Source organism: Schistocerca gregaria, chromosome 6 (genome assembly GCF_023897955.1).
Source record: "Schistocerca gregaria isolate iqSchGreg1 chromosome 6, iqSchGreg1.2, whole genome shotgun sequence".
Lineage (NCBI taxonomy): Eukaryota > Metazoa > Arthropoda > Insecta > Orthoptera > Acrididae > Schistocerca > Schistocerca gregaria.
The window spans coordinates 35,645,542-35,668,363 of NC_064925.1; the positions used below are offsets into that span (position 1 = coordinate 35,645,542).

The 22,822-nt window shown below is 45.1% G+C and overlaps 1 protein-coding gene across 8 annotated transcripts in view; it reads left to right on the forward strand.

Moving 5' to 3' along the window:
- Nucleotides 1-3,826: 3,826 nt before the first annotated feature.
- The window catches only part of LOC126279126 (phenoloxidase-activating factor 2), a 238,063-nt gene continuing 219,067 nt past the window's right edge, over nt 3,827-22,822 (forward strand). For 3 of the 8 annotated variants that reach the window (XM_049979609.1, XM_049979613.1, XM_049979610.1), the window contains exon 1: nt 3,918-4,001. The gene's annotated coding sequence lies outside the window, so the exon portion shown is untranslated. Of the gene's footprint in view, nt 4,002-22,822 lie in introns of all 8 variants that reach the window. The other 5 variants (XM_049979615.1, XM_049979616.1, XM_049979612.1 and 2 more) reach the window with 4 other exon arrangements.

Consider the following 22,822-nt stretch of genomic DNA (forward strand, 5'->3'; position numbering starts at 1 on the left):
GTATAGTCACTTAACAGATTCCAGTAACTTGGCTACACCCTGACTGAATGTTGCGTGAGCAAACTTTACTATAACACTTTGCAATAGTTAAGAAAACACAAAAACAATTTAAATGGTGCCTCTTTATATTAACATTGCACTTCATAAGTCTGTTAAACAGCGTCTCGGATTAATCAAACACCATGAAGGGACCCTATATAGGTGTATGATTAGGATGAAATAACAGGGTGAAACAATTTCTTTAAAGTTCAAGTATGATTGTCAAAGCACAGTTTAAATTAATGGCTCACGCTGTACAAAAGTAAAAAAAAAAAAAAAAAAAAAATGTTATCTGATGGCTGTAGACTTGGGTGTGGCGAACAATTACGACGGCTATACTACCCATAGTACGCCCTGCAGTAACTTCCTGTATATGCTCAATTTCTCTTCTGGGCCTCGTTCAATTTTACGTACAGTAGCCCAACAACTCGCAGGAATGCCGTAAGCCGTTTGCTGTCTTCACCTGAGGCCTCTTTGCGCGAATTTGCAGGCAAAGCTTCTCCTGCTCCACAAGGGTGTTGCCTACAGACTGTGTTACTTACTTCCGCGCTTGCTCTAGGTAGCGCGCCAATTCGCCCTTGCCACCTTTTCCAACCCCCATAGCCACTTTCGTTTCAAACAAAAGCCCACTGGCTTATACATAATTGTTCCTAAGCATGACCATTTCTTAAATTGTCATTTTTACATCAACAGGAACAATTTATGAACAAATATTTTTAAACACAAAATGTCATCAGAAAATTATTTAACGTAATAAACAATTTTCATAGTATTTTTCATGCATACGTTACTCACATGTAATGCGAAGAACTTCAAACTCCAGTATAGCACACAGTACTTTGCATCTACAGAAAATTAGTACCAATATGCGAAAATTATAAAGCAAAAAATTATAAAAATTTAAATGAACCGTAAACAAATAATGTTATATTCTCATTTGATTGTTCAGTTAACAGTATTCTTGCGGAGAAGCTCAGATATTACAATACCAGAAACACTGCTGGTAATTGGTTTCCATCCTATCCAGTCAAAAGGATGCAGAATGTTGTATTAAAAAAGTCAGACAGCATACACAGTATTCTTGCGGAGAAACTCAGATATTATAATACCAGAAACCCTGCTGGTAATTGGTTTCCATCCTATCCAATTAAAAGGATGCAGAATGTTGTATTAAGAAAGTCAGACAGCATACACAGTGAAACAGCACCTTCAGAATGGGGCACAATCACGGGTGTACCACTGACGTGTTCAACTCCAGCCTTCCTTCCCTTTAATAATTCGTTCCCTGCAGGTCATAGCTTTTCTCTGTCCATACCTGACAAGTGGGTCTCAATGCAAACACCGAATTTTGGAGCAGAACTATTGTGCAAAGTTTGTCGGTATTTCTGGTGTGATCGGCTGGAGTAGTGCCGGTACAATGTGTTCACCTGGAACACGCGATTGCTCGCCATAGACCAACTGGGCTAGCAGATCCTGCCGTTAACGACAGATGTCCACAGTTGACAGTTTTGAAAAATGTTATAGTCGCAGTCCTTCCCATATGCTCCAACATTAGCGTAAACAAGTCGGTATTCTGCACCAGCTACTGCCATCAGAACTATACACGAATGTCCGTTATAGTTGATAAGCACAGAGTTGACAGGGTGGACGATCCTTATGTTTCCCACCAACGGCGGCCAAGCAGTTCGGGGAATTAGCGATAGTTTCAGATTTCTGGGCAATTGATTCCCATTTCTTGTTATCTGGTTTAGGAATGCATTCCATTCGTAATACCGTCCACATTGCACAACAAACCTCTCTGACGATCTTGCTTATAATCGAAATCCCCAGGAGATAGGTGTAATGCAAATTTGAGTAAGTGCAGCCACTTGCCAAATACCTAAAACAGAAGAGAAGAACCACTAGATTAAAAATATTTAAAATATTGTAACGCAAGTTGATATATAAAACCACGAACGGGAGACTGACTGGTCTTGTGATAAATGAATTTCTTTTTTCCAGGTAAACACGTTCTGAAGAAGTGGACGCAAGTGAGAGACTCGTACCAAAAATCAATTAGCAGAACTAAGGAGAAATCGGGAGCAGGGGCGTCAAAAGCAAAAGCCTACATTTATGCATCTCAGTTGCAGTTCCTGAACAAAATATTAAAAGAAAGAGAAACAGAGAACACTCTCTCACAAAATATTGAAGATAGTGACAGTGGTATTGCGGATATGACTGTTGAAAATGATGACAATGATATACAATCAGTTCCAAGCGTACCACGTTATGCTGCAGCAGCTGAAAAACCGGAATCGTCTTTCAAATAATCTGCATCAAAAAAACGGAAAATGGATTCTGTTGAATTGGAAATGATTGCAGCCCTGAAGGAAGCACCAAATCGGCACCTTTCCTTTTTTTAAAGGATTACTCTCTTCTCTTGATGATTTCGATGAATTTGACACTCTAGATTTTCAAATGGAGGTGCTGCAAGCAGTAAAGAAAATCAGGCAGGTACACCATTTGCCTCTCCATCTAGTACTCTACCGATGGCCTCTTCATCTGCTACCCCACCGATGGTCCCTAATAGAATATACAGAGCCAGCCAAATCCGCAACACGTTACGTCAGGCTACCTAAAGACAATTCATTCACAAGTGTCCGCTGATCAGTTCTACGAGGACTCACACAACCTTGGCCTGAACTGTCGTCACAGTTCTTTCGATGACAGCTCAGAATATGCGTCCACAATTCGTAAAACATCATTTAACTTCGCTTTTACTTGTATTTATTCTGCTGTATTATTTGTAAATTTATGTTATTTCCGTTTTATATTAAAATCTAAATAAAAAAAGAGACTTTCAAAAAATTGTGTTAATTGTACTGTCTTACCACAAAGTTACGGCCAGCATCTGAATCGGTCGAATACATTCGCTCACAAATGTATCATGGCGTAGAAGACAGTCTTTTAGTTTCACATGTAATTCATGAAATGATTTCATTAACATCCTGAATTAATTAAAAAAATTGTCTTCGTGCGCTCTCGCAGCTACGGGAAAATGGTGTAGAATGCTCCAAATTCTTGCCGTAAAGTAATGAGAGGGTGCTCCCAACGAATTCTACCATTACTCCTTCGTTTTTTTATTCTTTTATAGAGAAACAACATGGCAACAACTGGGCTTCTCACCATTGCCACTACTCAGAATGTGTGAAAGGATTTCGTTCGTTTAACGTTGCAAATGAAAACGAATCGAACCGAATGAAACCGCATACGTGTGAAACAGGTCTAACGCACAGCCTAAAACGTATCCTCATTATCGTTCTTGACTGCACTCGAGACAGATTCGCTTCTGCTCCACGTGGAACGAAATCCAATGAGGTTCCAGCTAACGCGAAAGAATACATAGTGTAATGTTTACATGAGGTTTATTCTTATGATGAACGGTGTATAGCCCTTGTGTGAGTGACGGTCCAAGTCTGCTGAGTGCTGTCGACCAGTGGGATGCACTCAGCCCTTGCGACGCCAATTGAAGAGCAACCAGACTGAGAAGAAGCACCGCACTGGTGTGCTGATGCTGGCCATCCAGTGACTCTGCTGAGGATGACGCGGCGGTCAGTCGGTACCGTTCGGCCTTGTGTGGCTTGTCCGGACGGATTAGATGTCCTGGCTAGGAAGAGTTTGTCTGTTTAAACTGCATGCCCTTGTCATATGTCAGATAGAATACATCTCGCGCTTATGTGTAGCAGAAAATGTAAACTGAGAGAGGCAACATCAAAATATTTAACTGTATCCCCGCAAGACGTATGACAACTCGACGTCGAAATCCAGCCGCGGCTGCCGCCTTACTGACTGCGACCTCAGGGCCTGCCCCGCAGCCGAGGCCGCCCGAGAGAGGGCGACGGAGGCCGAAGCTGCAGCGCTGCGAGGCACGAGCTGAGCGCCACCAGTAGCAGCCGGGCGCCGACGGTGGTACGTCGCTCGATGTGAGTTTTGCCTAGTCATTTTATGATTATTACTATTTGCGACGTGTTACTTGTATACCGCAGTTTATATTTTCTACAGAAGAAAAATTCCTCCCTAATTAGAAACAACAACGATTCGAGTGGCCTTCATACCGCGAGCAGAATGGCTACAAAACTATCGTGAGTCTGCGCAGGGCCAATACTCGAGGCGTGTTAGTGAAAACAAGGGTAGTCGGTTCTTGTTTCTTTGTGCCCGTTATATTGTTGGTCATTTCAATTACACTTTTAAAAAGGGCGCTGCTAGTTGATTGTTCTTCGTAAAATACTCCTCCACGGCTGTTTTTCGAGTTATTATTCCAATGAAACAGTTGACTAATTACATCATGTGTCATCCGTAAATAGAATCGGATTCTTTACTCGTGAGTTTTAATTTTCCCAAATTTTTACCGACGTGAGGGACTGTTGCCCAAAAACGTTTGTAAAAACAAGCTCCACTTCGACAATCTATAATCAGGTACTAGCAGGTTAGGTTTACTCCCAGTTTGGTTTCATATCATACAGGACATACTACATTTAACGATTCGGGTCATTGGTTAAAGCTGTCGCACATGAGTCGGAACTTAGTGGTTTGAACTGGATTCAAGACGTACGTTCTTGCATGTATGCCTGTGTCATTTTGTAGATATCGATCTTAAAACTATTTAATTAGTTGTAAAACCTGATACACTAATTAAAATAGGGGCATGAGGGATGTACATACCGACCCCATGGAAAAGCGTGTTGTAATAGATAGACAGCACATGTTTAGGACAGGGATTTTTTTTTTAATTTTTCGATGAGACTACCAGTTTGTAACGCGTTCTTAGAATAGATGCGTAAGTTAATGCACAGTTCAGAATTCAATAAATGATTCCAGCAACTGTTCTTTCACGATATTGCCAACTAATTTTCTGATGTTTCATGTAAATAAAATTAATATTTCCAAAGATGTAAATAAAATTAATATTTCCAAAGCGCTGTCAAAATCAGCAACACGGTCAGTAGCTGTATCTCCTGGTTTTTAGCGCAAATGATTCACGAAAACCCTAAAATGATAGCAAATAGCTGCAGTTGCCACGATAAGCGTATTGTGACACCTTTCTGTATTTCTTTTAACACTTTGTGAAGAGCGGCGGAGAGTTTCTGAACGCATCCGCCATAGACGTTGCACCGCGTCTGTGTTAACGAGGCACCGGCTAGTCATACACGACCGATTGTTGTTGTTGTTGTTGTTGTGGTCTTCAGTCCTGAGACTGGTTTGATGCAGCTCTCCATGCTGCTCTATCCTGTGCAAGCTTCTTCACCTCCCAGTACCTACTGCAACCTACATCCCTCTGAATCTGCTTAGTGTATTCATCTCTTGGTCTCCCTCTACGATTTTTACCCTCCACGCTGCCCTCCAATACTAAATTGGTGATAACTTGATGCCTCAGAACATGTCCTACCAACCGATCCCTTCTTCTAGTCAAGTTGTGCGACAAACTCCTCTTCTCCCCAGTTCTATTCAATACCTCCTCATTAGTTATGTGATCTACCCATCTAATCTTCAGCATTCTTCTGTAGCACCACATTTCGAAAGCTTCTATTCTCTTCTTGTTCAAACTATTTATCGTCCATGTTTCACTTCCATACTTGGCTACACTCCATACAAATATTTTCAGAAACGACTTCCTGACACTTAAATCAATACTCGATGTTAACAAATTTTTCTTCTTCAGAAACGCTTTCCTTGCCATTGCCAGTCTACATTTTATATCCTCTCTACGTCGAGCATCATCAGTTATTTTGCTGCCCAAATAGCAAAACTCCTTTACTACTTTAAGTGTCTTATTTCCTAATCTAATTCCCTCAGCATCACCCGACTTAATTCGACTACATTCCGTTATCCTAGTTTTGCTTTTGTTGATGTTCATCTTATGACCTCCTTTCAAGAACGATATTTATGCATACGACCGATATTTATGCATTAATACGTCTGCAATTGGTATTTTATCACTCGCCTGTAACTGGAAGAAAACTACACACTTCACTTGTCTCCGTTTTTGGCACCATAAATCTCGACTGTCGGTACCGTCTTGACTAGGAGGGCACCGCCTGCCATGAAGGCGCATTGAAGCTTGGCAGCAGGAGGCCCTGTCGCCTCCTCTGCTTCCGACGGGCAGCGGTGGTCTGCACGAGTCCTTGCCCTGCCCTGCTTCCCCTCCCCCTCCCCCTCCCCCTCCGCGCGTGTTCTCTTTGACTTGGTGCACTTCGTCTTTCTCCTGTGCTTCTCTCACCCTGTCCGTGTCGCTAGTCTTCTCTGGGTATTGGTGGGCGGTGTATCTCTGCTGAACGGCGGGGGTTATGCCTCCCACCATATTTCGGTTGGTTTGTTTCTTCATTTTGGGGAGGGGACCAAACAGCGAGGTCACCGGTCCCACGGATTAGGAGAGGGTGAGGAGTAACCACCCCCATTTTTGGCTGAAGCGATTTAGGAAAATCACGGAAAACCTCAATCAGGCTGGCCAGACGCGGGATTGAACCGCCGTCCTCCCGAATGCGAGTCCGTCCAGTGTCCCAACTACTGCGCCACCACGTTCGGTCATCGCACTTCCTGCATATGGGCGCCTGCGGTTGCTTGCTGGTCGCGGCACCTAGCCCGCCTTTCTTCCTTCTGCCCCTCTCCCCCACCACCTTCGGTAGACCTTGTGGTCTCCTTTCCTTGGGTTCCGCACATTACGTCCTTCTCTGGTGTGTCGTTTTGCTGACTTTACTGTTCCAGGTAGGAGGGACTGATGATGACGTTGTTTGATCTCTTTAATCACTAAACCAACCAACCTTCCTGAGTAGTTGCATCACGGTTTCTAGTCAAAACTATTTTTTCTTTTTTTTGTTAGAGGAAGAAGTGTTATAGAGTATTCTTTCCTACGAAATCGCATTGTTCGTCAATGGCTCGTCAGGCGTTAGATCGTCGTTTTCAGATATTCTTCAAAACTAAGTGTTGAATCCTACTTAGCCGTCAAAATTGTAGTCTCTATGAGATCTGCCTTCTCGGATCGCTATAAAATATTCAAACAAGTCGTATTAATGAGTTTTATTACGAAATAAACAATTACAATACTTAACTCTTGATAATAACACACAAATGTCGCAAGCAAAAGGCGACAGAAAATGAAATAGCTCTGAGCTCTATTGGAGTTAACATCTGAGGTCATCAGTCCTCTAGAACTAAGAACTACTTAAACCTAACTAACGTAGGGACATCACACAGATCCATGCCCGAGGCAGGATTCGAACATGCGACCGTAGCGGTCGCGCGGTTCCAGACTAAAGCGCCTAGAACCGCTCGGTCACAACGGCCGGCAAAGGGCGACAGACAAAATACTCGTAGACAATGTTGTTCAGTATACAGAATTCCTAAGTCGCTGGTCTTAATCTTGATGCTGCTGTAGAAGTGGGCCGGGGCAGGTCGGGAGCGGCGCTTATGTCCTCTTCACACAGTGACCGATGCCGCGCTGGAGAGCGGTCCGTCAACCAGCCTGCTATCGGCTGACGTCTTGTCACAGCCCTCTCTGCGCTTGCCTTCACGCCGTAACACGAAGCTGTGGCAAATGTGAGTTCAGATGTTTAGTAATCATGCCCCACAGTTACATCATTTTATATCAATCAGGCAGGAAGTGTCTACGAAACAGGACACGAGCGATGGCTGAAACTTTATTGTATGAAGATAGTACCTTTTCCCGAAAGAACAGATACCATTGATGACCGTGCATCTTCTCTAAAATGAAATGATAATTAAATGAAAACACTTAGCTGACGAACGTGTTGATATACATCAATGGGCACAGTTGAAAATGTGTGCCCCGACCGGGAGTCGAATTCGGGATCTCCTGCTTACGTGGCAGACGCTCTGTCCATCTGAGCCACCTAGGGCAGGGAGGGTAGTGCGACTGCGCGCACTTATCCCTTGCACGCTTCCCGTGAGGCCCACATTCCCAAGTGGCCACAACCTACATTCGTAGTGCTCCTAACAGATATTTGCCCGTTCACTCATTATTCGCGGCAGGCTAAGCTGCCGACTTCTTTCGGGAACGGATACTATCTTCATATAGTTAAAGGCTTCCCAGCCATTGACCTCCTTCTGTGCGAATGCACGCGCCTTGCCCGAACTCTTAAGGGACTCGGGAGCTTACTCTGCCGCGAGTTATGAGTGGACGGGCAAATATCTATTAGGAGCACTACGAATGTAGGTCGAGGACAGTTGGTAATGTGGGTCTCACGGGAATCGTGCCAGAGATGAGTCCCTGCAGTCGCACTGTCCTCCCTGCCCTCGGTGGCTCAGATGGATAGAGCGTCTGCCACGTAAGCAGGAGATCCCGAATTCGACTCCCGGTCGGGGCGCACATTTTCAACTGTCCCCGATGACGTGAATCAACACCTGTCGGCAGCTGATGTAGTCATCAACCCGGCGCTCGCAGCTGTCGCCAGTTTGTTCTCACTGCCCGTCATCAAGTGGGTCGTAACATACTGAAGCCAGTCAGAATAGACCAGTCTCGTAGTGTTTGTTATCACAAATATTTGGCCGTTTTTTTCCGAATACGTAAAGATTTGCGAGATTGTGGTTTGGTTGGGACCTGACGCCACAGCTTGAATTGCTGCAAGTGAAACGAGGAACCATGAAATATGTAACAAGGCATAATATAATTCACAAAGTACCAATATCAAATACCTATTAAGGCTACTACAAGCAATATGTTTTATATTAGAAAAAAGTTTCGTTTTTCATTCATATGCTGCAGTTTTTCAAGCATGAGATCGAAAAGTAATAGTACGAAATTTCTGTATAAGAATTGGGTGTCGTCATATTCTTCCATATAATTTGTGTGATGTCCCCGTTTCTTCTCCTTCCACGTTCTAACAAGCAATCTAGCCATCAATAATTGCGCGACCGCAACAGTCGCAGGTTCGAATCCTGCCTCGAGCATGGATGTGTGTGATGTCCTTAGGTTAGTTAGATTTAAGTAGTTCTACGTTCTAGGGGCCTGATGATCTCAGAAGTTGAGTCCCATAGTGCTCAGAGCCATTTGAACCATCAATAATTCTGTAAGTATTTCTGACATTGTCAAAACTTATTCTTCAGTTAAATTCACTAACCCTGCCAGAATCACCATTTTAGCTATCTCGCGTTTATGCTCCGGTTAGGCGTTATTAAGTGTTGGTACAACGCGTTTTCCGCTCTATTCTGAGAACTGAACTTTAGCGGCTGCTAACTAGAGACTGTACAACTGGCCCTTCGTAGTGTAGCGTCAGTCTTTCTGCATTTCCCTGCGAGTATCCGTCGTCGATAGTTCCTTGCGGACAACGGCATCGCCGGCGAACAGTCTGATACTGTTCTTTACCGCGTCTAGTAAATAATTTGTGTACAATTAAGAACAGTAATTTACGGAACCAATCGCGCTTCATTGGGCTCATCTGATTTTCCCGCTTCAGTTAAACGTCAGCCGTCGAGTGCAACATGCTGGGCTCGGCGAGTGAAAGATCCACACCTGTGGAGGACTCCGTGTGCAGTCCACGGCGCGCCGGACTGTCGAGCGCCTTCCCCAAATCTGAGCACTAGCACCTGTTGCTTGCAAGATGTCGCGTTCAATACTGCAAACTGGCTTTCACACGAACGGTTTCCGTTTTTTCCGTATCCGTTCTGGTTATATGAGACAAACTTTATCTTCATCCAGGAATGTCATAATGTCTGAGCAGAGAATATGCAGGGGCCGTCAGCGACTTCGGTACGTAGTTCGTTACACCCGCTCTGTTAGTCTTCTGCCTATGCTCACAGCGAAAGATTCTACGTTAAAGTGAGCTAATTCTGCAGCGCATGCTTAGTAAAATTTAATAGGAATTGAGAAATGGCGCGGGGCCTCTTACACTGAAAGCAGTCTTAACTGGTTTTCAGCACCGATGTTTCTTCTTTCAGTGTGTCTCATTTGTCAGCGGGTGAGATGGTGTGGTGGCATCATCATGTGCAGACAAACTGTTCAGAAATGGCTCAAATGGGTCTGAGCACTATGGGACTTAACTTCTGAGGTCATCAGTCCCCTAGAACTTAGAACTACTTACACCTAACTAACCTAAGGACATCACACACGTCTATGCCCGAGGCAGGATTCGAACCTGCGACCGTTGCGGTCGCGTGGCTCCAGACTGTAGTCCCTAGAACCGCTCGGCCACAAACAAACTGTTAATGCGGAATTTAATGTTTAAGTACCTGAGAAGAGACTTAAAGGACGAGAGTTTGGATAGAAGGTCTGGGTCTGTTCACTAACACGTCGTGAATGCGGCCTCTATTCACGTAGATCACACAAGTGTTTGTGTTTTCTCCATGAAGGTCTTGAACTTTTGTACGTTTACAGTGGTTGTGCTGAGAGAACTCTATCCTGGTGACAAACAGCAGTATTGCGTCGTCCTTTCCATAACGATTAACATCTGACGACACGGCTCTTACGATAAGTTTCGAGTGAAATTTAAAAAAAAAGTAATAGTCGTTCTAAATCTGATTAAAATTCGCAGCAGCTAAGTAAGTGTCCTCGTCACAGCATAGTGCCCCCTGGCAGTCTTCGCAACACCGCGACAGTACCTGTTGTAAGACGAGGGCACCGTCCGAACTTTAGTACGAGGGTGAGTCAAATGAAAACCTTAAATTTGTAATAACAAATCCACATTTCGCGCCGTTATCCTGTAAGTCGGTAAATGTGCTACAAACAGCGTGCAGAATGGCCTGTAGGTGGCAGCAGTGCATATGCACACATACCGTCGCAGTATCATTATAAAGATGGCCGCCCCACTTGCGACTTGCACCAGGGAAGAACAGCGTTCTGTTATTCGGTTTTTGCGTAGTGAAGGTGTGAAACGTATTGAAATTCACCGACGAGTGAAGGTTCAGTACAGTGATGCATGTTTGTCACAGCAACAAGTCTACGAATTGAGTAAGAAGTGATTTCAATGGAAGATGCTCCACGTCCAGGTCAGGCACAACGAGTTGTGACTCCACAAAACATTGCAGCAGTTGAAGCCACAGTGAAGGAAAGCCGCCGAGCGACACTGAATGACTTCGCAGCATGTTTACAGATTAGTCGTGGGTCTGTTCTGATGAAAAGGTACGCCACGCGGCGCGTGAGTGGTTGCGCGGATTACCAAACGAATTTTTTTCTAAAGGAAATTATGCACTTTGTAAGCGCTGGAGAACTTGCATTCAGCGTGGGGGAGATAATGTTGAAAGGTGATACAGCTTTGTACCACTTCTCCACAATAAATAATATTTTAAAAAAATATTTGTTTTCATTTGACTCACCCTCGTATGTTCTTGGGCTAGTATCGTTTTCAGCTGTAACTATTTTCATTGTGCACCTCAATTTGCCACGAGTTTGCTCTAAGAAAAACCTAGGGAAACTATTGAAAATCACAGTGAGATGACAGATACTGTTTTGGTCTGATTTTATGCCTCTGACAATTAGTCGTACAAAGAGTCTCCGGCCAGAGGCAAACCGTGCAGAATATGACGTCACCGAGTGAGGAGCGGTGCATATATCGCACCCACGTGTGAATTCCCCGTAAACTGAGGCAAACAGCTGCGAGTGCTCTTCGCTTAGGTGTGAAGGTAGGGGCGACCTGAGAGCGACAACTGCGGGACTTGTCACTGCAGATCTCGGAGCGGTGCGTTGTAGGGGAGCCAGCAGCGCAGCGTTTGCTACCGACTGCCGTTCAGCATGGCGTTGATTTCGCGTCAACAAATCGCCAGAGGTGAAAACAAGCGACGAACAACGGAAACGGTTAGTGAATCGAGCGAGACGCGGTAGTTGGGGACTCGCTTGTCAGGGACGGCGCTTCCGTTATCACACTTTGCCAAGAATGGTAGTGCAATGTGACGAAGAGGGGGAAGACGTCGGTCCGCGCACGCCGTTGAGGTGTACCAGTATGTTTCACAAAGCCGCTCGAAGAAGCGTTTTTTCAAGTGGGTCATATCCTGATTTCTATTGATCACAGAGATAAGCGTAAACTGTTTTAGATAGCCGCTGGCCTAGCCACCATTTGTACTCGTGTACCTGCCGGAAGAACGGGCATATTATATCTATCCTACCTTACAATTGTTGTCGTTGTTGTTGTTGCGGGTGGTGGTGGCTGTGGTGGTCTTCAGTCCATAGACTGGTTTATTACAGCTCTCCATGCTACTCCATCCTGTGCAAGCTTCTTCATCTCCGAGTAACTTCTGCAACCTACATCCTTCTGTATCTGCTTAGTGTACTCATCTGTCGGTCTCCCTTTACGATTTTTATCCTCCACTCTTCCCTCCAATACTAAATTGGCGATCCCTTGATAACTCAGAACGTGTCCTACCAACCGATCCCTTATTTTAGTCACGTTGTGCCACAAATTCCTCTTCTTGCCAGTTCTATTCAGTACCTCCTCATTAGTTACGTGATCTATCCAGCGTTCTTCTATAGCACCACATTTCAAAAGCTTCTATTCTATTCTTGTCTAACTATATATTGTCTATGTTTCACTTGCGTTCTGCACTCCATACAAATACTTTCAGAAACGACTTACTGGCACTTAAATCTATACTCGATGTTAACAAATTTCTCTTCTTTAGGGACGCTTTCCTTGCTATAGCCAGTTTACATTTTATATTCTCTCTACTTCGACCGTCATCAGTTATTTTACTCCCCAAATAGGAAAACTCATCTACTGCTTTAAGTGTCTCATTCATCGCCCAATTTGATTCGACTACATTCCATTATCCTCGTTTCGCTTTTGTTGATGTTTTTCTGATATCTTCTTTTCAAGGCACTGTTCATTCCGTTCAACTGCTCTTCCAGGTCCTTTGCTGTCTCTGGCGGAATTACAATGTCATCGGCAGACCTCGAAGTCTTTATTTCTTCCCAATGGATTTTAATTCCGACTCCCAATATTTTTTCCGTTTCCTTTACTGCTTGCTCAATATACAGACTGAATAGCATCGGGGTGGCCGGTCGGAGTGGCGGAGCGGTTCTAGGCGCTACAGTCTGGAACCGCGCGACTGCTGCGGTCGCAGGTTCGAATCCTGGCAGGGGCATGGTTGTGTGTGATGTCCTTAGCTTTGTTAGGTTTAAGTAGTTCTAAGTTCTAGGGGACTGATGACCTTAGCAGTTAAGTCCCAAAGTGCTGGGAGCTATTTGAGCCAGCCAACATCGGGGTGGGTTACAACCCTGTCTTACTACCTTCTCCACCACTGCTTCGCTTTCACACTCCTCGACTCTCATAACTGCAGTCTGGTTTCTGTACAAACTGTAAATAGCCTTTCGCTCTCAGTATTTTACTCCTGCCATGCCTGCCAGCTGCAATACAGGTCAAAATTTAAAGATTACACGCCTCGTCCAGCCCAAGCAGATTGAGCAAATCGGTGTGTTCTACTGCAGTAGGGTGGTTTAGGGCGGGGCTAAAGCGGCTTGTAAAAGCTCCATTTGTTCCTGGGCGGTACCTGAGAAAACCTCGAAAAACCGTGGTTTTGGGGGAAGTGAATGCACAAATTGTGGGGATAGCCACATTGTAAATTGTATTCGTGGCAGATCGTCGAAATTTATACCGTAAATCTTCATCTTGGGGAGCCATGAAACTTTTGTCGGTACCGTTACCCGTTACTGATATCCAGAGATTTAGTTGCCGAACTTATGCACGTAATATCCGGTCTCAGGCGTAAATGTAGTTTTAGCTGACGTAATGAACAAATTACAAAGGTTCTGGGATCATCGGAAGAGTTCTGAAGTCGCCAAAGTATGTTTTCAGTCGCCAATGTTTGTTTTGTTTTTACTGGTAATACTTCGTGACTCGCTGTCTCTGTTTGGTGAGCGCTTCACGCCTGTGCAAGGTGTCTCGACCAGGACGTTGTTAGATGATGCCACGTGGCGCCATGCGATCATACGGAATTCATTCTGCTTGCAGATCCAACACCACATTTTGTGGTATCTCTAGGCATAGCCTAAAAATTGTGCGCCTTCACGTACAGTAAAGTGAACTGGCGTTGGATGGAAAAAAAACTTGGTGTTAGCGTTACACATTTATGTGTTCTTATTTATTGTTTATACGTGTCGAAGTATATACACTAAAGCGTCAAAGAAACTGGTATAGGCATGCGTATTCAAATACAGAGATACGTAAACAGGCAGAATACGGCGCTGCGGTCGGCAGCGCCTATATAAGACAAGTATCTGGCGCAGATCGGTTACTGCTGCTACAATAGCAGGTTATCAAGATTCATGTGAGTTTGAACGTGATGCTATAGTTGGCGCACGAGCCACGGGACAGAGCATCTCCGAGGTAGCGATGAAGTGGGAATTTTCGCGAACGACCATTTCACAAGTATACCGTGAATATCAGAAATCCGGTAAAACATCAGATCGACGACATCGCTGCGGCCGGAAACGAACGGGACCAACGACGACTGGAGACGTGACAGGAGCGCAAGTCCTCTGCAAATTGCTGCAGAGGTCAATGCTGGGCCACCAACAAGTGTCAGCGTGCCAACCATTCAACGAAACATAATCGGGCTGGGCTTTCGGAGCCGAAGGCCCACTCTTGCACCCTTGTTAAGTGCGCGACACAAAGCTTTACGCCTCGCCTGGGCCCGTCAACACCGACATTGGACTACAAACATGTTGCCTGTCGGACCAATCTCGTTTCAAATTGTATCGAGCGGATGGACATGTACAGTTACGGAGACAACCTCATGAATTCATGGACCTTGCATGTGAGCATGGGACTATTCAAGTTAGTGGAGGCTCTGTAATGGTGTGGGGCGTGTGCAGCTGGGACCCCTGGTACCACTTCAGACATTCGACGTCGTGTTGCGGCACTTCTGATTGTTGCTGGGGGCCCTACACCATATTAGGCAGGTGTACCAGTTTCTTTGGCTCTTCAGTGTAGTAGTTACGTTAATGCGATGGATAGAGGTCTGCGCGGATGCGGATATCCGCGGTATTTGTTACTTTGCGGATAAAATCGCGACCGGCGCGGATATCCGCGGGTCATCTGCGGATAGTGAGCAAGGCATCCGCCCAATACGTATGTAGCAATGTTAGTTGAAAACTTCAAGTCTGTTGACATTCTTGAAATCTTGCAGGGCCCGGATACAGCGGATGTCTGTTGTCCTCAGCCCCTGGCTACGACCGACGGAGCTGTACCCAAGAGACCTACGCTTAATCCGTTTCCGCGACCGTGTCTTTTCTGTGAGCTGTGAAGTGCTCTCTGTGTGGCAAACATGCCCACTGTCTACCATCAGATGGTTAGAGCGTCTGCCATGTAAGCAGGAGATCCAGGGTTCGAGTCCCGGTCGGGGCTCACATTTTCATCTGTCCCCGTTGGCGTATGTCAATGCCTGTAAACAACTAAGGGTGTTCATTTCATTGTAATTTCATTCTAAGGAGGTGCATAGTCACCTATGGTATCTGTTCTTCCGGACATGTCCGAATGAACAGATACCATCTTAGTATATATATATAAAGTAGTTAAGTTGGGGCAGAAATGGCACCCTGACAATACCTATGTCATTACATACGATAATTCTAAGTACTACGGTCTATTACTATTAATTACTCATTCAAAACTTAAAGATATGCGGTCGCGGATAAGGAACTTGCGGAAGCGGATGCGGATTGAACTTTTCTTTTCCGCGCAGACCTCTAGCGATGGACGTAACGAACTGTAGAATTCATTCGATAACAGTCAGCGAACAAACGATTCGCTGTTGGTCAGCACTTACCTGTCATTCGCACACGAACGTGCGTATTGCTCCGAAGCTTCCACTGCTAGCTGTCTCCCTGAGGAATCGGAAACTCGCAGATGTGAGCGCCCGGCCATACGACGGAAGTGGCGACCGCAAGCCACACTTCCCTTGTTGCGGAAGGAGGAGCGCTCTGCAAGACACAGGCTGCGCCCCGGTCTGCTCGCGAAACGTCCGGCACGGGTGTTACAACTGCACACAGGGCCGCAGCCGCCGCCGATCGCGTCGCCATCTTTCGTCTCTACCACGTTGGGACACAGCGACGTTTGTCTTTCCACATATACACACGGTTAAGATAATAGACGAGACAGCTACGAAAAATTATTAATTAAAAATACAATGTTAGTAAATTTCGTGAAATAGAGGGGAAAATCGGGAAGGTGCAGATTCTAAAGATGTCTCTCAAACTGTTTGGCCGAATCTTTGTCTCTCTGCGCCAACATGGCGGTCGGTCGTTTATTTATTATGGTCGGCTTTACTGCGGTATCCCAACTGAAATTTTCATGGGGTGGAAACACTGGGGCACACTGCCTGACAAAAAAAAAGTGAGGAGGGAGAAGTAATGAAATGATACCTCACGAGTTGAGGTAATGTTATTTCACTGATTTAAAAATAGTCAGATTTACAAAACTTGACGATATGAGTCCACTTACCAGTATGACAATGCACCTCTCTGGCCTTGTTGAGTGCACTCATTGGTTTGGAAAAGCTGTCATGAAGTGGTTGCACCCTCACCTGAGGCAAGCTAACCCATCACTGCTGTAACTTGCCCTTCACATTGTGGATACTGACACTGAGACCGTGCGTCTTCTACGTCCTCGGAAGTCTCCCACTTTGGTGTACGTACTCTGATATTTCGTTATACACTGAAGCGCCAGACAAACTGGTATTGCCATGCGTATTCAAATTCAGAGATTTGTGAACAGGCAGAATACGGCGCTGCGAGTGGCAACGCCTATATAAGACGACAAATGTCTGGCGCAGTTGTTTGATCAGTTACTGCTGCTACAATGGCAGGTTATAAAGATTTAAGTGAGTTTGAAGTGGTATTATAGACGGCGCACGAGCGATCGGGCACAGCATCTCCGAGGTAGCGATGAAACTGGTATTTTCCCGTACGACTGTTTCACGAGTGTACCATGAAAATCAGGAATCCGGTAAAATTTGAAATTTCCTACATCGCAGCGGCCGGAAAAGATCCTGCAAGAATGGGTCCAACGAAGACTGAAGAGAAGAAAATCGTTCAAAGTGACAGAAGTGCAACGATTCCGCAAAATGCTGCAGATTTCAGTGCTGGGTCTTCAACAAGTATCGGCGTTCGAACCATTTAACGAAACATCGGTATGGGCTTTCAGAGCCGAAGGCCCACTCGTGTGCCCTTGATGACTGCACGACACAAAGGTTTACGCCTGGGGCCGTCAACACCACCATTGAACTGTTGATGACTGGAGCCATGTTGCCTAGTCGGACGAATCTCGTTTCAAATTATATCGAGGGGATGGATGTGTAAGAGTATGGAGGCAACCTCATAAATCCATGTTTGGGGACTTCTCAAGTTGGTGGAGGCTCGTAATGGTGTGGCGCGTATGCAGTTGGAGTGAAATGGGATTCCTGGTACGTCTAGGTACGACTCTGTCAGGTGCCACGTACATAAGCATCCTGTCTGATCACCTGCATCCATTCGTGTCCATTGTGCGTTCCGACGGACTTGGGCAATTCTAACAGGGTAATGCGACACCCCACACGTCCAGAATTGCTACAGACTGGCTCCAGGTACACTATTCTGAGTTTAAACACTTCCGCTGGCCACCAAACTTATGAACATTATTGAGCCTATCTTGGATGCATTGCAGCGTGCTGTTCAGAAGATATCTCCGCCCTGTCGTACTCTTACGTATTGATGGACAGCCCTGCAGGATTCGTGGTGTCGTTTCCCTCCAGCACTACTTCAGACATTAGTCGAGTCCATGGAACATCGTGTTGTCTCACTTCTGCGTGCTCGCCGGGGTCCTACACGATATTAAGCAGGTGTACCAATCTCATTGCCTCTTCAGTGTAGTTACAAAGATTTAGGTCTCGGCTTCAAAATGGTTCAAATGGCTCTGAGCACTATGGGACTTAACATCTGAGGTCATTAGTACCCTAGAACTTAGAACTACTTAAACCTAACTAACCTAAGGACATCACACACATCCATGCCCGAAGCAGGTTTCGAACCTGCGACCGTAGCGGTCGTGCGGTTCCAGACTGAAGGGCCTAGAACCGCTCGGTCACAGCGGCCGGCAGATCTCAGCTTCATTCTTTCAAGTGTATTTACAGTAATGTCTCGTACCAGTGTCATAATACTAACAGGTGAAGTCTGCGGCATTTCACTCTTCAAAATTAGATTAATAATTTCGGACACTAAATATTTAGAACTTCAGACTCATCTTATTTTAACATGAAATTGATTGCTATCTCACGCGGGAGTTAGTGATATCGTAGTCAAATAAGGAAATACGCCACGTCACGTATAGATGAAATAATGTTGCGCCGCCCTGAAATCGGTATAAAAGGATCACATAGAAACTGTAGCTCTCGTTCTGTGTTTGTGATTAATATTTGTCGAGTGATGGTTGGTTCATGAGGATTTTGTCGCTATCCATCTAGGTAAAAGCAGAATTAGGATATCTTGAGTGGTGCTGGAAATATTTGATGTGAACGGCTTAGCTCAATCACGTGTAAATAACAAGAGTATTAATATTCCACCGTAAGAGATGCAATTCTTTTTCCTGTGTTTACGAAGTATCTTGGGTTGGAAAGTCCCATTTTGCCAGCGCTCAGTGACCCAGCTCTCCCTCGTATCTTTAATTATTCTGGCTGTTGCATTTATTTGTTATTCCACAATTTCAGAAAGCTCCTTCGACTTTTAGTGTTATGTCAGTAATTCATCCGGTAATCTTCGGTTTTCTGGTTATTCAGTTTATGCTCTTTCGCGTTCTAGAAACTGCTCGCATCAGAGGTTAAGTTTTGGACTTACAGTTCCAGCCGAACTTTCTATTTGATCTCCTAATCGATTTTCTGACTCGCTTTGATTAACGTAGCCACAGTTGTTCTGTTACTGTAACTGCAGTAATGTAGGCGAGCCGGTTCATTTCGTAGATTGTTGTTATTGGACGACTGAGAGGGCAGCCCTTCGTCAGTGGCGCAATTTTTCTGCGGAAAGTTTTCTAAGTTGGTAGCAGCTTCCTTCCTGCCAGTGTGCCAGGCATCTCGTCAGTGACTTCATTTCCTCCGCCTCCTCCTCCCCCCCCCTCCCCCCGTGTTATTCCTAGGTTTTAGTCAGGTTAAAGTTGTTCAGTGACTCCAAATATTGCTATTGCCAAAGCAGGTTGTTTCACTTCCGTTGCATTGCATTCAATACTTTGTTTTCTGGGTAAATCGTCTCTGATGAGATAGTTCTATACTGTATTAATCATAAGAATAAACCAGACGTAAACATTACACCATGTAATCTTCCACTTTTTCTTGAATCTCATTGGAGCGGAAGCCTAGCTGTGTCCAGTATAGTCAAGTACGCAGCCCAGGGGCCGAACCGCACAATCACTCTGGGTTCGGTGTGGGGCGTCGGCGGGGTGGGTGGACTGCTGTAGCCGGTTGTGCACTTGTGCACCACTGTGGGCTACGGCGGGGGCGAAGCCTCACCGTCGTTTCTAGGTCCCCGGTTCCGTACAATACAATACAATACAGTCAAGCACGATCATAGGGATACGTTTTATGCTGTGTTACACACGCATCGACTGAGCGATAATGTGGAAAACAGCTTTAATGGCGTACTTAACTTGGGCAGCACTGGCCAGCCAGCCGGTTCCAGCTAACCTGCAACGATGTGAGCAGTTGCAGTTCAGACGTAAAAAGAGACGAGCACGCAAACAATATAGTTTCGAATGTCTCTTAATTTTTCAGGAGTATGAATAATAATCGGCAAAACTCCAGCACCACCGCACGCTTCTTTGGTGACGAGACGGAAAGAATAAAATACTCTCGGTCCCACCTAACATAGTATTCTAATTACAAACAAGAGTGACGAAACTTAAACACAGAGTAATTTTTCCGAGCGAGCTATGTGTGATCCAAAAGCATACTGCAGGGATTTCACCGTATTGTGGAATACTGACGCCAGTGAAGATGCTAATTACGTCAGTCGTCTGGTAATCTCTCAGCTCCCTCCTTAATTTCAGTTCTGGAACTGTCATCTGCTACGTCGATAACGAGTCGATCAACAACAGAATCGACAAAGCCACCCAGGCGGCGCATTTTCTCCTCTTCTTTTATGACGTACCGTTGTATATCCCGACAGCTTTCGGCAATGGCGTGTGAAAAAGCTGCGTGTGTTAGTTCCAGTACGCCTGAAAGCTTGAAAAGTCCCTTAACTTGGCTCTAGATCAGTTCTGATGGGTTCACATTGTAATTGTAAAAATGCAGCATTCGTATGGTGTACTTGATGCTATGTAAATGATTTGTTTTTCATGTTTCTACATGACACTTGTCACTCTCGTTCCTGTGAGATTACATCTGTTGCATAAAGCAATGGACACAATCCAGATAAAGAGTATGCGGTTTTTCATTTTTATCCTAAAGAAAACAATTTGTTTACTTCATTTAAGCAACCTTTATTAACAATCTTTCATAAAATATCGATACTTAAGAATTTAGATTTGAAAAGCAAACGGGAATTCCGCGTGCAATATATAATTAGTATCAAGAAGAGGTGCACTATTCATCAAAAATGATGATGGATTTTACAATTACGAGATGCAGGTATATCAAGGTGAACGGAAAAAAGATGACCAAGTTGAGACTTGAACAAGCTATCCACGAATTGCAGATGGTTTTCAAGCTACTACACTATCAATTCAGCTACATATCCATGTGAGTGCGTAGCTCAGCTGTGTCAAATTCAGTGTCTCCGCGAACTTAAAAGCCGAATTCTTCTGTAAATTTATGAAAAATATTAAGGACAATCTATTTCTCGGCACTTGTTAACAATGTCCCGTGTTTCACTACGGAGTACACTCACGCTCATAAATTAAGGATAATTGCAGATGTGGTGTCACAAGACGTGGCACTACACAAAACTGGCGCTGATAGCATAGGCACATAGGGAACACACACGACACACGTCTGTAAGTCCACGGTATTGGTGGTAAGTTGAGGAAACCGTCCCGAAACGCATGTGCTACAAAACGTCATGTGCCCCGACATCAAATGGGATATGATCACCATGCACACGTACACAGGCCGCACAACGGGTTGGCATACTCTGGATCAGGTGGTCGAGCAGCTGCTGGGGCATAGCCTCCCATTCTTGCATCAGTGACCATCGGAGCTCCTGAAGTGTCCTAGGGTTGTGAAGACATGCAGCGATACGTCGACCGAGAGCATCCCAGACGTGCTCGATGGGGTTTAGGTCTGTAGAAGAGGCAGGCCACTCCATTGCCCTGATATCTTCTGTTTCAAGGTACTCCTCGACGATGGCCGTGCATTATCATCCATCAGGAGAAGGTGGGAGCCACTACACCTCTGAAAAGGCGGACATACTGGTGCAAAATGACGTCCCGATACACTTGACCTGTAACAGTTTCTCTGTGAAAGATATGCAGGGGTGTACCTGCACCAATAATAATTCCACCCCACACCATCAAACCACTACCTCCATACAGGTCCCTTTCAAGGACATTAAGGGGTCGGTATCTGGTTCTTGGTTCACGCCAGATGAAACATAACCTGGGACCACTGTTCCAATGACCATGTACTGTGTTCTTGACACCAGGCTTGACGGGCTCTCCTGTGACCCGGGGACAGTGGAATGCACCTTGCAGGTCTCCAGGCGAATAAATGACGGCTGTTTGTGCGTTTGTGATTATTCCCCATAGTTTCTTTCTCTGTAGTGCGAAATTCAATGACGGCACGTTGCTTGTAACGTACGTCACATTTTCAAATTGTCCTGCAGCTACGCTGTCCGTCGAAGTGGCGGAAACTTGGCGTGATCACTCCGGAGACTTCAAGTAATACATACGCAACGTTTCGCATTCGTTGTATTGTATTCGGCTGAGAAAAAAAGTGCTGTACATTACTTTCTGGGCAACCCTCGTAAAACAGTAAATACAGCGAACTAGATAACAATGGTAAATTTCATATTTTGTCACTAGTCGAACAATGCTCAAGCGACTAGAATGTCTTGGTGTATGTGACCCCCCTCAAAGTGTTGTTTATGATTGGCAGATACATGTTGTATCGATGCCAGGACTGCAGCCTGTGCGTCAGGGACTACTGCTCTCTACTTTACAAAACTGTGCCAGAATTACTCAAGTTCGATTTTTGATACACACATTTAATCGTATTCCGGCTGTTGTCCTTCAGTGTGCTGTTGGCTGGTGCAGCAATTCGTATGATGCCCACTTTCTTTTTCTCCACTACTGTCACGTCCGGCATGCCGTGAGCCAGTCGTCGAATAGTCTGAAGTAATCATTTTGGTTTTCTCGCCGTGACTGATTAACGGTATTCTCGTCTCCAGGCGAGTTGTTAACGCCCTCTGGTGGACTATAAAATCAAATTCGTCAAGAAACCCAAAAAAAGTCATTGATCAGTCTCACTTGCTCATTGTCGGCTACATTTTCCTGTCTATAACTCCGCCACTGGCTGATGATGTTTCTCAGAAGTTCAAAAGTATCGTTTGCACCACAAAATTCTCTTCTCTTAATCCTCGTGTGCAATCTCCTGGCAACAGGTCAGAATGTGGTCGACTGCTTTCAAAAATGGTTCAAATGGCTCTGAGCACTATGGGACTCAACATCTGTGGTCATAAGTCCCCTAGAACTTAGAACTACTTAAACCTAACTAACCTAAGAACATCACACACATCCATGCCCGAGACAGGATTCAAACCTGCGACCGCAGCAGTCGCGCGGTTCCTGACTTAGCGCCTAGAACCGCTAGAGCACCGCGGCCGGCGACTGTTTTATCAGTTCCTTTA